We start from the raw sequence: 14,767 nt of genomic DNA on the forward strand, positions 1-14,767 counted from the left end.
AACCCTCTCTCTATACTGCATGGCCGGGGGGGAAGAGAGTCTCCTCCAGGAATTTACGACCTGAGATAACAGAGCCTGGGTGTAGGGGGAAGAGAGAGGTAGTGAGAGAGAGAGAGAGTTGGTTGCTTGCTATATCCAAAGAGGGCCACGTCATGACAGTGTACACCGTAGGCAACGTGGTTTTTCACATAGGTATACATTTTGCTGTAAAAAAAAGGTTTTACTGTTCCTAAACAACATTCCTTGTAGTTGGAGCATGGAAAAGAAACAGTTGACTACATCCCTTTTCCTTTCCTTGAAAACAAGACGAGTGGCTTATTTCAACTTGTGCACTCGTGTTGTTTTTTAGGGCAACCCTTTCCCATGAATCAGTGATCTGCATCTAGATCAACAAGCACAATAGCCCACAATTGACCTGTTTGGCCCTTGGGGTTCCGACTGAACAATGGCTGTCTTGTCGTAGCAATGAGGAAATCATACACACACCAAAAGAGTTGATCGGTAGCACCACACCAGACAGACAGTAGGGTCATACATCCACAGGCATGAAATGCTTCTCATAGTCCGAAACAAACTGATCGTCCTCAAACAAGCTCCCGGACTCTCCCCCATCCCTCTCCTCCTCGTCAGTATCAATAATTTTACTGTAACCCTTGTCTGCATCCTCCTCCCTTTTCCGCCTCTTCACCAGTCCTTATGTGTGTGCGCTCCTCTCCCACCACCCCCTCTGTCTGTCCATCAGGGCTGGACCTTTTCCTAGGACAGGCATTGGCACCCCAGAAAGGGTTTTCCACCACCTCCAGCTCAGAGATCTTTGGGTTAGACTCCAGAGGAGAGAAGATCGCCGTCAAGGAGCTGTTAAACTGGAGCAACGACAGGCAGGGAGTCAGACACATTCATTTAGTCCTCTATGTTATGCCTCTGACTGGTGATAATATAACTCAAGGGAATGGTATATTACTAGCCCAATACTAGCCCCTGCTACTGTATGTGGTATAATCAACATTTAGGTTCATGTAGTACGCACATTCTTTATTTTACAACAGGTTCTTACTGGAACATTACAAATAAGATACCATCCATATCTATAGGTAGTGTGTTCCCTTGACCTAAATGGCTTGAGGAAGAAAAACCAGGCAGGAAGACATGATGAACTTCGGGCCTCTGCCTGGGGCTCAGTCCACCACTAACTAGAATACTATAAGACTTACTAATATCAGACTCACTGATAGTAGATCAGTCAGTCACAGCCACATAGTGATAGTCTGCCCTGCACTCACCTGCAACTTCATCTGTTGGAGCAGTTTGCTGTTGCTGGGGTCAGGCACTTTCGCACAAGTCTTCATTTGTACACTACAGAAAATACACAACGGTATCATTCACATACTGCACACCAAAAGAGTTGTGTTCCTTCAATGGACATGTCCATTTGTATATCACCCTAAAAGTGGTAGAAATATTTGATCCATTATGTTTTAGTTGAAAGGGGTATAACATATTGTTTGTTTTATGTTTTTGATCAAGACCATTGTTATGGAGGGCACAACTGAAAGCCCAACTCAACTGCCCGTTCTCATTTCCACTTCCTCAAGTGTTTCCCCTTTTGTAAACCTATTTCAGGCATGGGTGAACTTTCAGAGAGATAGAGGAAGTTGACATGAGAGAGCACCACACCCTGTATGTGTTTAGTCGGCACGAAACGTTGCAAAGCCTTTTAAAACATTTTGCATCAGTGTGCCCTAATGAACATGGCCCTGGTTCAAGACAATGAGAAAATAATCAGAATCAGGCTATTTGGGTTGAAGTATGGGAATCCAGTCTCTCACATTATGATGATCAATAGCAACATCCCTGCTATTATTCCTGGCACCAGATATTTGAGGTAACCTGTGACAACAAAGGGAGAGAGATGGGGGAGGTCAGAAGGCAAAATGACCAATTAGACCGCAATCCATGTTCATAATCACATGCTGTAGCACAAAGGTCTATTTCATACAAAGCATGCATTCAATATTACACTGTTATTATTTTCTAAGGAACTTCAGGACCCTTTCTGTTTTAAGGTGATGTTATATACAGTATTATACACAACCTATAATAATATTTCTAGTTTGTTGAATAATAATTAGTGTTATACATGACCTCAGTGTCACCAGTTAGGTACATAAGCACTTAATACATCTCATCACGTTTGTTAGACAACCTATAAACAGCTATACGCTTCTTGTCATCATTATCAAATTACTACATGGCAGAGTGGTAGAATACCAGGGCTGTTCTCAGTAGAGAAGGTGATGCTTTCACTGGGTCCCAGTCCAGCCTTAGTCTCAGCCCTGATCCAAACCTGGTGGTGACCCGACGTAAGTCTTAACAGATGAAGGCTGTTCTGGTCCCTACTCACGTTGTACACTGCAGATGAAGGAAAGGTTTAATGATTGGGAGCAAGGCCACTGATGTGTGGGAACGAGAGTGTGCAGCACGGTAGCCTGTGGATAGTCTGGTCCCAGATCTGTTTGTGCTGTGTCTGCATGACAATTTTTATTTTTTTATTTAACTAGGCAAATCAGTTAAGAACAAATTCTTATTTACAATGACGGCCTACCCCGGCCAAACCCGGACGACGCTGGGCCAATTGTGCGCCGCCCTATTGGACTCCCAATCACGGACAGATGTGATACAGCCTGAAATCGAACCAAGGACGCCTCTTGCACTGAGATGCAGTGTCTTAGACCGCTGCGCCACTCTGGAGCCAATAATGACAATAGGAGTTGGCAAGACAGAACAAACAGATCTGGGAACAGGCAAAAATATGTAATACTATTTAAGCTACTACAATGTAATACTATATTTTATGCTAATGTACACACTGGGCAGTGGAGACTGCACTTTTATTAAAACAATATAACATTGTAGCAACAAAAGATTTATCCCAGATGGTCTTCCACTGTCTTTGTGTTGTTTACCTGTAACGTTGTTTAATACCAGCTGATAGCACAGTATGAGCCCCTTACTCTGGGTCAGGGAGATGTGTTGCCAGGACAAAGTCACATTAGAGTCAGAGATGTGCTGGACCTTGAACTCAGTCACTTTGGGTGGGACTGAGGAGTGATTGAGAGAGGAGGAAATGGAGGTGAAATGGGTAGAGGAATAGTCAAAAGCAGCAGAAAAATAAACAATAAATAAAAACAAAATAAAAAAAACATTTTACAGTGAGTTAAAAGGCCGGAGAAATTAACATTAGGTAAAGACGTGATATTTCAAATTAGTTTACTCCACTGAAAATCAGTCATGTGCACTAATTGCACTGATTACATACTGGCAAGTACATTATAAAGACTTGTATTTCCATGCTCCAATATACTTACGTCCATGAAGAGAATACGAGATTGCAGACGCAAGCAGGCAGCTACTGTTGATGAACACTGCAAACAATGACACATTGTAGGCAGTGTGGTTCTCAAAATCACCTGTAGGTGGAGACAGAGACAAAGACGATGCTGTCATCTTGAAACCAATTTGAAACATTACAAAATATTAATAAATATGTTCAGAGAGAAATGGTATTATAGATCAGTGTAAGCCACACAAACCTCTTAAAATGATTGACGTATGATTTTGGTGCACTTTTATCCAATCAAAGCCCTGTGTCGGAGGAAGTCCCACCTGCTTGTACTGCACCACATACTCATGCATGTTTTCAATGGGCTGGGGTGGCAGAGACCAGGATACATTGAGGCTCAACATATCCTGGTTCACAGTGAAGGATAGCTCTGGCAACTGTAGACCTAAGCGAAAGAGAAAACGTGTGAATCTGTGAAGACAGAAACATACAAACCTACAATCTATTATCACACTCGCACACACCTTTCAAATAAAATAAAATAGTATTTGTCACATGCGCCGAATACAACAGGTAGACCTTACAGTGAAATGCAAACTTACAAGCCCTAACCAACAATGCAGTTAAAAAAATAATAAGAAATAAAAGTTACAAATAATTAAAGAGCAGCATTAAAATAACAATAGCGAGACCATATACAGGGAGTACCGGTGCAGAGTCAATGTGCGGGGGCACCGGTTAGTCGAGGTAATTGAGGTAATATGTACATATAGGTAGTTATTAAAGTGACTATGCATAGATAATAACAGAGAGAATCAGCAGAAAAGAGAGGGAGGGTAATGCGAAAAAAGTCTGGGTAGCCATTTGATTAGCTGTTCAGAAGTCTTATGGCTTGGGGTTAGAAGCTGTTTAGAAGCCTCTTGGACCTAGACTTGGTTCTCCGGTACCACTTGCCGTGTGGTAACAGAGAAAACAGTCTATGACTAGGGTGGCTGGAGTCTGACCATTTTTAGGGCCTCCCTCTGACACCGCCTGGTATAGAGGTCCTGGATGGCAGGCAGCACTACCCTCTGTAGTGCCTTGCGGTCGGAGACCGAGCAGTTGCCATACCAGGCAGTGATGCAACCAATCAGGATGCTCTCGATGGGGCAGCTGTAGAACCTTTTGAGGATCTGAGGACCATTTCCAAATCTTTTCAGTCTCCTGGGGAATAGGTTTTTGTCATTCCCTCTCCACGACTGTCTTGGTGTGCTTGGACCATGTTAGTTTGTTGGTGATGTGGACACCAAGGAACTTGAAGCTCTCCACCTGCTCCACTGCAGCCTCGTCGATGAGAATGGGGGCGTGCTCGGTCCTCTTTTTCCTGTAGTCCGCAATCATCTCATTTGTCTTGATCACGTTGAGGGAAAGGTTGTTGTCCTGGCACCACACGGCCAGGTCTCTAACCTCCTCCTCATAGGCTGTCTTGTTGTTGTCGGTGATCAGGCCTACCACTGTTGTGTCATCCGGAAACTTAATGATGGTTTCCCTTACCTGATGTGGGTAGAGCTAGGGGAGCAGGTTTGGTGGCACCCTGGGAATTGTAGACGGACACATCCACCCCTGATACACCCCGCAGAGAGGGTGTGAAGCGGCATCTCTTCTCTTGACAGACACAAAGGTCACCAGGCTCTGACATGGACACGTTCACAACCGCCACTGTCCCGTTACTGTATGATAATGTCACCACGTACCCCAGCACCTTCCCCTGAACCAACCAGGTGGGCATCTCCTGAGGATAGATACCAGACAGAGGTATTAGTTATAGCAGGCTATAGGGAAAGGGGTGTTTTGGGGAGGCAGGTACCCTAGCGGTTGAGAGCATTGGGCAAGTAACCGAAATGTTGCTGGTTTAAATCCCTGAGACGACTAAGTGAAAAATCTGTTGATGTGCCCTTGAGCAAGGCACTTAACCCTATTTGCTTCTGTAAGTCGTTCTGGATAAGAGTGTCTGCTAAATTATGTAAATGTTTTGAAGTTCTTATGATTAGAAAATTCATAATCCTTTGCTCGGTGTGCGCCCAGTGCAAGGCTCCCAGGCACCTGCCCAGAGGGAAGTTACAACCTCTACCCATTCCACAACGGCCGTGGTCACACATGTCGGTGGACTTCCTGACGGATCTCCCTCCCTCACAGGGCAACACCACGATCCTGGTCATTGTGGATCGGTTATCTAAGTCCTGCCGTCTCCTCCCTTTGCCCGGGCTCCCTACCACCCTACAGACTGCGGAGGCCCTGTTCACTCAGCACTACGGGGTGCCTGAGGACATAGTCTCTGATCGGGGTCCCCAGTTCACATCCAGGGTATGGAGAGCGTTCATGGAACGTCTGGGGGTCTCGGTCAGCCTCACCTCAGGTTTTCACCCCGAGAGTAACGGGCAGGTGAAGAGAGTAAACCAGGATGTGGGTAGGTTTCTGAGGTCCTATTGCCAGGACCGGCCGGGGGAGTGGGCAGCGTTCGTGCCCTGGGCAGCGATGGCCCAGAACTCGCTCCGCCACTCCTCCACAAACCTCACCCCCTTCCAGTGTGTATTGGGGTATCAGCCGGTTCTGGCTCCTTGGCATCAGAGTCAGACCGAGGCTCCTGCGGTGGACGACTGGTTCCGGCGCGCGGAGGAGACATGGGACGATGCTCATGTCCACCTTCAGCGTGCCATGCTGCGCCAGAAAGTGGGCGCAGACCGTCACCGCAGTGAGGCCCCGGTGTTCGCACCAGGGGATCGGGTCTGGCTCTCGACCCGAAACCTGCCCCTTCGCCTGCCCTGCCGGAAGCTGGGTCCACGGTTTGTGGGGCCATTTAAAGTCCTGAGGAGAGTGAACGAGGTATGTTATAGGTTACAGCTTCCCCCCGATTACCGCATTAACCCCTCGTTCCATGTGTCTCTCCTCAGGCCAGTGGTGGCTGGCCCACTCCAGGAGTCTGAGGTGCGGGTGGTTCCAAAACCCTCCCTCTTGACATCGAGGGGGTCCCGGCGTACTCCGTTCGTTCCATACTGGATTCGAGACGTCGGGCGAGGGGCCTTCAGTACCTCGTGGACCGGGAGGGGTATGGTCCGGAGGAGAGATGCTGGGTTCCGGTGGAGGACGTGTTGGATCCTTCTATGCTGCGAGATTTCCACCGTCTCCATCCGGATCGCCCTGCGCCTCGCCCTCCGGGTCGTCCCCGATGTCGGTGCCGACGTACTGTCACGACATCACCGACCTTCTAGCCATCATTGATCCATTTTTCATTTTCCATTGGTTTTGTCTTGTCTTCCTACACACCTGGTTCCAATCCCATTCATTACATGTTGTGTATTTAACCCTCTGTTTCCCCTCATGTCCTTGTCAGAGATTGTTTGTTTGTATGTTCGTGTATTATGTATTGGTGCGCGACGGGTTCTTGTACCCACTTTTATTTATCTTGTATTTTTGGTTAGGGAGTTTTGTTAAGTCTATTAAACGACTCCATTTATACCAAGTTCGATTCTCCTGCGCCTGACTTCCCTGCCACCTACACACACGCTATTACAGCGTGATTGTTTGTTGTATACGGTTCGTTATTGTGGGCTAGCATTATTGCTTTGTATTTGTAATACTTTTTGAGTAAATGGCGTTTTATTACTCATATCTGCTGTCCTGCGCCTGACTCCTCTACACCAGCTTCACACAGGATTGATTACAAACAAGGACATTTCTAAGTGAACCAAAACTTTTGAACGGTAGTGTGTGTACATATATAATATATATTTATATTACCTATTATGATGGGATGTTGTGTTAACATACCTTCCACATAAGGGCACATTGAGGTGGCTCAGAGGTGACTCCACAGTCACTCCACACATCCAATGCTTTCACAGGCGCTGAGAACGAGAGAGAAATAGGTTAATCATCTATCACCACAGAATAAGTGAACAAATATTTTCAAGCTGTGGAGACCACAGGATTACATTACCCATCAGCACCCACTGACAGACCTGACTCAGAACTCCATGCTTTGTAGACTGAGCTCCAGTCACTCATCAGGGCCTGAGGGCCCTCACAGGCACAGCGCACCTGGAACTCATAAACAGTGTAGGGCCGTGGAGTCAGGAGCAGGAAGCTGCGTAGGATGTCCTCTTTCTGAGCAGGACATGAAAGAATGACACACAAAAGAACAGGGATGGGCAAGAGGCAGCCGCAGGGATGGGGGGGGGGGATGAGGGATTATTTTGGATTAAAAAGCAACTCCAGGCTACATTGCACATTTAATAGCTTATAGAAAGTAAAATTATAATAGAGCTATATATTTTGAAATAGCTGGCCTTTTCTGCACGCAAATAGATTTTGACAAATAAATTGGTCCCAAAACAATCTGTGCATGTGGCCCTCGAGCCTCAAAAAGTTACCCATCCCTAACTCAGAAGGACAACATTCCCAGTTCGAAATTCCCACAGATAATCGAGAGACAGTGGTATTTCAATGTTTCATTCCCTACATCTAATGGACTGAATGTTTGAAAAAATAAACAAGTGACCCTCCCCTATACCCAGAATAATAATTACAACAAAGTGGATAGCAGAGAACATGATTATCATTTACCCTCACTCCTAGGACAGACCAGAGCCTTAGATATGCAGTTTTAGAAACTGTTCTTAGTTTTGTAAGCATTACATGGCAAAGTAGCCAAAGTTGTCTATCAACTGCAAAAATTTAACACAACAGAACCAGTTACAACTGAAATACCTGATCATCAATGAACTAGAGAAAAAGTCATTCATTTTTTAACACAGCAACCACATATCATCAGGTAGGCCTATTTGTATTTATTATGGATCCCCATTAGCTGCTGCCAAAGCGGCAGCTACTCTTCCTCGGGTCCAGCAAGATTAAAGCAGTTTATACAATTTTAAATACATTCACAGATATCACAACACACTGTGTGCCTTCAGGCCCCTACTCCACCACTACCACATCTACAGTACTAAATCCATGTGTATGTATAGTGCGTATGTTATCGTGTGTGGGCGCATGTGTCTGTGCCAATGTTTGTGTTGCTTCACAGTGCCCGCTGTTCCTATATGCACTAGTAACTTTTCTTAATTTGGGAAACTATCATTTTCTAATTGATTCTATTTTATTCCATGATATTGTTGTTATAAAATAGATGTGTGTTGACTGTGATTAGGGCATGGGAATATAAGAACACTGCTAGGCTAAATGAACAAACTAGCCATGTACAGCTCAGTGCATGATCCTCAAACCAAAGACTGGCCAGACTTGTGTTTCTAAAAGTGAATTCAAAGGCATTGTAGAATGACTGTATAGCCTAATAAGACATTTTTCGTTAATTTATTTTTTAATTCAAAGTATTTTTTTCTCATTTTCATAACCTAATTGGTCCCAAATAATCTGTGTAAATTACTTGAATATGGCTTATTTGGAGGTCAATAACTCTGATAAATACCTTCATTATGGGCAACGAAACATATTGTTTTTATTAAAATCAATTATAGCAGTAGCAAGCTAACCTCCAGTCCTCCTCATCTTTGCACTCTCCCTCTCAAACTGAACAGGACATCAGTAGGCCTAGTCCGCGCGTGTGTGTAATGCAGTGTAGGCTAGTTAATATAGACCATCCCAGCAGCAGATAAACTCAGGGAAAAAAAGTACATTTTCTTAGAAATACAACTTTGCCCTGTGCTTCTCCAAGCATGCTCTTCGTATAGCCTAGGCCTATAGCATAGGCTATGGATCATTTGATTGAGACCACACTAGTTGCACTTGATATTGCGCGCCCAGCAGAGAATCAGGGATGAGGGGCAGCATCGAGCCCACACATCGAGATATAATAAGCAACTAATTCTCAATATGACATTTAATCGATTACAAATTACATGATCCTCCCCTGGATTAAATAAAAAATACTAAACCCTCCCCAACTGAAATTGAAAAAACATCATTGGGTACATTTCGACCGCAAAATACCCTGTCTTCTGTCCTGAAGTGCACAGTAATCCCCGCATTGGATTGGTGTAGGTTTGGGCGGGAGGGAGTTTCCAACATATTTCTTATACCGGTCATTTTACTTTAAATCTATGAATGGAAGTGAACAAGTGCACACTTGGGGAAAGGAACAAAACCCCAGCCATGCTCAGCTCACTCACCTGAGTCCAGTCCTGCTGGTCCTGGGTACGATACTGGACCTCACAGAGTTGGTCAGAGCTGCCTTGATCCTCACACTGCACAATCCAGTAGATCTCCAGAGGCTGAGGGCAATAGTGAGTGATTTCAGGGGTGGGTGGCTTTTCTGGTAGAGGAATGGATAGGGAAGAGAGGACAGAGTGGGAGAGTGAAAGAAAGAGAGCAAGAGAGAGAGCAGGAGATAGAGAGAGGGTGGGGGAGAGAGTGAGGGTGGGGGGAGAGAAAGAGCACAAAAGAGAGTCAGTAAGACAGCGAGAGAGAGACAGAAAGTGTCATGTCTGTCCCTCTGAATGAATAGGGAATGTACAGAGAAGAGTCATCCCTGACTGACTCACTGATATCGCCAGTGTTGAAGGCAGCCATTGTAGACGTGGCAGAGCCATGCTGGTTCGCAGCTTTGACCAACACAGTCAGGTCACTGTAACTGGTGTAAAGTTCACGAGGGATCACGCCACTCACATTGGTGCCCTCCACCGCGCTGCTAATGCTGAAAAGGAAGATGCAGGACACATAAATACACACCACTCAAACACCACATCTGACAGCACTGTGCAAACATACAGTCTTAGACCACAGACACAGACCTAGTTCCAACACACCAAGCATGCTGCAGGTAGGGCTGTGACGGTCATGGAATTTTGGATGACGGTTATTGGCCAGTTAAATGACTGAGGTCACCGTAACAACTGTTCACATAGCAAAAGAAAAGACACACATTTTCTACTCTCCGCTGCTCCTGACTGCATGCGCTGCCATAGAAATAGAATGAATAAAGCGGGCGTCCCCATCAAGTCAATGATGACATAATGGGTGGACTGGCGGCCATTGTGAGTGTACCCATAGGTGCAAAGCTAGGGGTGTGTTCGTAAATTCACTCTGGAGAGCCAGAGAGCCGCTCTGGGCGTTCGTAAATTCAAAGAGTTGTTAGATTGTCAGTTCGTAAATTCAGAGCGTTTCGCTCTCGGAGCGTTCAGAGCACACACTGGACGCTCTGGCGGAGGAGTAGGTGATCAGAGCGTTCTGGCTTCACAATGGCAGTCAAGCACCCAAGCTAACTGGATAAAGTTAGCTAGCTTGCAAGCTACTTCCAGACAAAAATGAGAGAACACCTCACTGACCATTTTACTCACCCTAGCAAAGCTGGTTAGGCTTTTTCCATGTTATCCAAAGCATTGGTGACTGTAACTGTGCTGCTGGCAACAATTTAATCACGCTTAATTACACCGGCAATATTCAATGTTGTTGCACGTTCGAAAATGTGTCAGTTATTCTGCGCTCTAGGCACACTGAGATGAGAGCGCTCTGAAAACGGAGAAGATGGCCAGAGCAAATTTACGAAATTTTCAGCAAACTTAACATATGTAAATATTTGTATGAACATAACAAGATTCAACAACTGAGACTTAAACTGAACAAGTTCCACAGACATGTGACTAACAGAAATGGAATAATGTGTCCCTGAACAAAGGGGGGAGGTCAAAATCAAAAGTAACAGTCAGTATCTGGTGTGGCCACCAACTGCATTAAGTACTGCAGTGCATCTCCTCCTCATGGACTGCACCAGATTATCCAGTTCCTGCTGTGAGATGTTACCCCACTCTTCCACCAAGGCACCTGCAAGTTCCCGGACATTTCTGGGGGGAATGGCCCTAGCCCTCACCCTCCAATCCAACAGGTCCCAGGCGTGCTCAATGGGATTGAGATCCGGACTCTTCGCTGGCCATGGCAGAACACTGACATTCCTGTCTTGCAGGAAATCACGCACAGAACGAGCAGTATGGCTGGTGGCATTGTCATGCTGGAGGGTCATGTCAGGATGAGCCTGCAGGAAGGGTACCACATGAGGGAGGAGGATGTCTTCCCTGTAACGCACAGCGTTGAGATTGCCTGCAATGACAACAAGCTCAGTACGATGATGCTGTGACACACCGTCCCAAACCATGACGGACCCTCCACCTCCAAATCGATCCCGCTCCAGAGTACAGGCCTCGGTGTAATGCTCATTCCTTCGACGATAAACGCGAAACCGACCATCACCCCTGGTGAGACAAAACCGCGACTCGTCAATGAAGAGCACTTTTTGCCAGTCCTGTCTGGTCCAGCGATGGTGGGTTTGTGCCCATAGGCGACGTTGTTGCCGGTGATGTCTGGTGAGGACCTGCCTTACAACAGGCTTACAAGCCCTCAGTCCAGCCTCTCTCAGCCTATTGCGGACAGTCTGAGCACTGATGGAGGGATTGTGTGTTTCTGGTGTAACTCGGGCAGTTGTTGTTACCATCCTATACCTATACCAGGTGTGATGTTCGGATGTATCGATCCTGTACAGGTGTTGTTACACGTGGTCTGCAATTGCGAGGACGATCAACTGTCCATCCTGTCTCCCTGTAGCGCTGTCTTAGGCATCTCACAGTATGGACATTGCAATTTATTGCCCTGGCCACATCTGCAGTCCTCATGCCTCCTTGCAGCATGCCTAAGGCATGTTCACGCAGATGAGCAGGGACCCTGGGCATCTTTCTGTGTTTTTCAGTCAGTAGAAAGGCCTCTTTAGTGTCCTAAGTTTAGATAACTGGGACCTTAATTGCCAACCATCTGTAAGCGGTTAGTGTTTTAACGACCATTCCACAAGTGCATGTTCATTAATTGTTTATGGTTCATTGAACAAGCATGGGAAACAGTGTTTAAACCCTTTACAATGAAGATCTGTGAAGTTATTTGGATTTTTACAAATTATCTGTGAAAGACAGGGTCCTGAAAAAGGGACGTTTCTTTTTTGCTGAGTTTAGGTTGAAGATTACAAGGTTAACAACGGGGTTCTAATATCCCATAACTCTTTGCAATTCAAGGAACCAGCATTGCTAGTTAGCAACGGCGCCTAGTAGTTACAAAGATTATGGATATACTGACAAGATACATGTCTCTCCATCCTAGTTGTCCACAAAGTGGCGCTGCGGGCTGACTAGCTCCCGCCTATCCTTTATTTGTATTGGTGGATACATCTCATTATTGTGATCCTTTTTTGACTATTCAAAGAGTGTTTCCAACGTCAACCGCGTGTATTCAATAGACAGAGATGCTATGCTACTAGCTTCTCTCCATTAATATGCATAGCCATCTCGACAACTCCAATATAAAGTGTTTTTTTCTCAAAGTTGCCGGGACATCACATACTTATATCAGTACACTCGTAACAACTTAACTATTACGAAACTTCTATTCGATCAAATAAACCTCACGTAGAAAATAAGCCATACATTTTTTGGTTGACTAAATTCGACACTCATTAACCTCTATGAAAAAACTTTGTGGGCGAAATAACGAAAAAACGCCACCTGCTGGAAAGAGACAGATTTCTCCGCTGATTTCAGCCTTTCTCATTCTCTTCCTCTCTGGCAGTAATCAATGGCACTGGTCCAATGCGTTTTTTTTCCGGACGCTTCCACATGGAATTACTACGTTGTCTTAACCTTGTATCAAAGACAGTATACAGTATGAAGATAGGCTAAAACTGCTTCTCCAATAGAAATCCCTGATCACACTTGTAGTTGATGTCATGGTGACGTTGGCTAGCTAAACTCATGTGAAGAAAACACTTCCAATCAACTTTCAATATAGATCTTTTCTGAGACAATGTAGCAAACATTGCTAAGAAGATATATAATGATTTCAGGGATTTTTGTGATGATGAGTTATCTGAAATTGAGATAAAATACTGTATTAAAAGCCTTAAGGACAATAGGTCCCCTGGAAATTATGGTTTAATAAGTGAGTTTTATAAAGCATTCAATGATAAATTGATTCCTTTCATTCTTGCTATGTTTCAAGAATCAATAGAAAAAGGGGAGTTACCGGCTTCCTTAAAGCAAGGTGTAATTACTTTGATTCCCAAACCTAATAAGGATACTATTTTTATAGACAACTGGAGACCCATTAGCCTGTTGAATAATGATGGGAAATTATTTGCCCTTGTATTTGCTAAGAGGTTGAAACAAGGCTTGCATCATATAATTGATGAAGAACAATCTGGTTTTATGCATGGTTTTATACCAGGCCAACATAGACATAAACAACCTAGATAAGAACACCCCCCATAGTCACACCCCGACCTAACCAAAATAGAGATTTTAAAAGGCTCTCTATGGTCAGGGCGTGACTAGTGGTTGTACTAGCTCTGTAAAATTAGCTCACGGGACATCCCAAAGATTTGATATTGGCCGTGGCATTAGGCAGGGCTGCCCAATAAGTCAATTTTTATTGGTTACTCAAATTATGGCTTTTCATATCAAGAAAGGGAATTTAAGGTGTTTCAGCACTTGGCAATGAATTTAAATTATGTCAACTGGCTGACGATACCACCATATTTTTAAGAGACCGGAATGAGGTTTCTAAAGCAGTTTCCTGTATTGAAGACTTTTCCTTAGTTTCAGGTTTGAAAATTAATATCAATAAGTCAGTCTTATTTCCACTCAAGGATTGTGTTTTACAGGAAGTATATGGTATCCCAATTAAAGATAAGGTTACTTATCTTGGAATTGTTATATGCAAGGATGAAAAACAAAGTAGTGAATTCAACTTTAACCCCATTGAGAAAACAGAAGAAATTGAACCTCTGGTTGATGAGAGATATTTCATTATACGGTCGGGTTTTATTGTCCAAAGCTGAAGGGTTATCCAGATCGGGTTATGTCTCGTTATCACTTGACTTACCCCCTAAAATTGTAAAGGACTTAGATAAGATTCTTTATAATTGTTTTGGGAGGAACAAGCCTCACTATCTACGAAAATATATTCTCACTAATACCCAATAACAAGGAGGTCTTGAGGTTTTAGATTTCAATACTCTAAATAATACTTTTAAAATACATTGGATCCTGAAGTATGTTAAGAACCAGAACAGTATTTGGAATGTCTTCCCTAAGTATTTATTTGACTCTGTTGGTGGTTTAGAATTTTTGCTTCGATGTAATTTTGATGTTGATAAAATCCCAGTAAAGTTGGCCAAATTCCATAAGCAGGCAATTTTAGCTTGAATGTTAGCGTATAAACACAATTTTTCCCCACAGATACTTTATGGAACAACAAAGATATACGATTTAAAAATAAGTCTCTTTTTTTCGTAACTGGTTTGAGAATAAAATTATTTTGGTTGGTCAGTTACTGAATGAGGATGAATATCTACTCTCATATGGGGAATTTCTTGATAAATTTAAAATTCCAATAACC

At 44.1% G+C, this 14,767-nt stretch overlaps 1 pseudogene; it reads right to left on the minus strand.

The window, feature by feature from the left end:
- Positions 1-349: 349 nt before the first annotated feature.
- LOC120043832 overlaps positions 350-14,767 on the minus strand; it is a 32,918-nt pseudogene continuing 18,500 nt past the window's right edge.

Source organism: Salvelinus namaycush, chromosome 3 (assembly GCF_016432855.1).
Source record: "Salvelinus namaycush isolate Seneca chromosome 3, SaNama_1.0, whole genome shotgun sequence".
Lineage (NCBI taxonomy): Eukaryota > Metazoa > Chordata > Actinopteri > Salmoniformes > Salmonidae > Salvelinus > Salvelinus namaycush.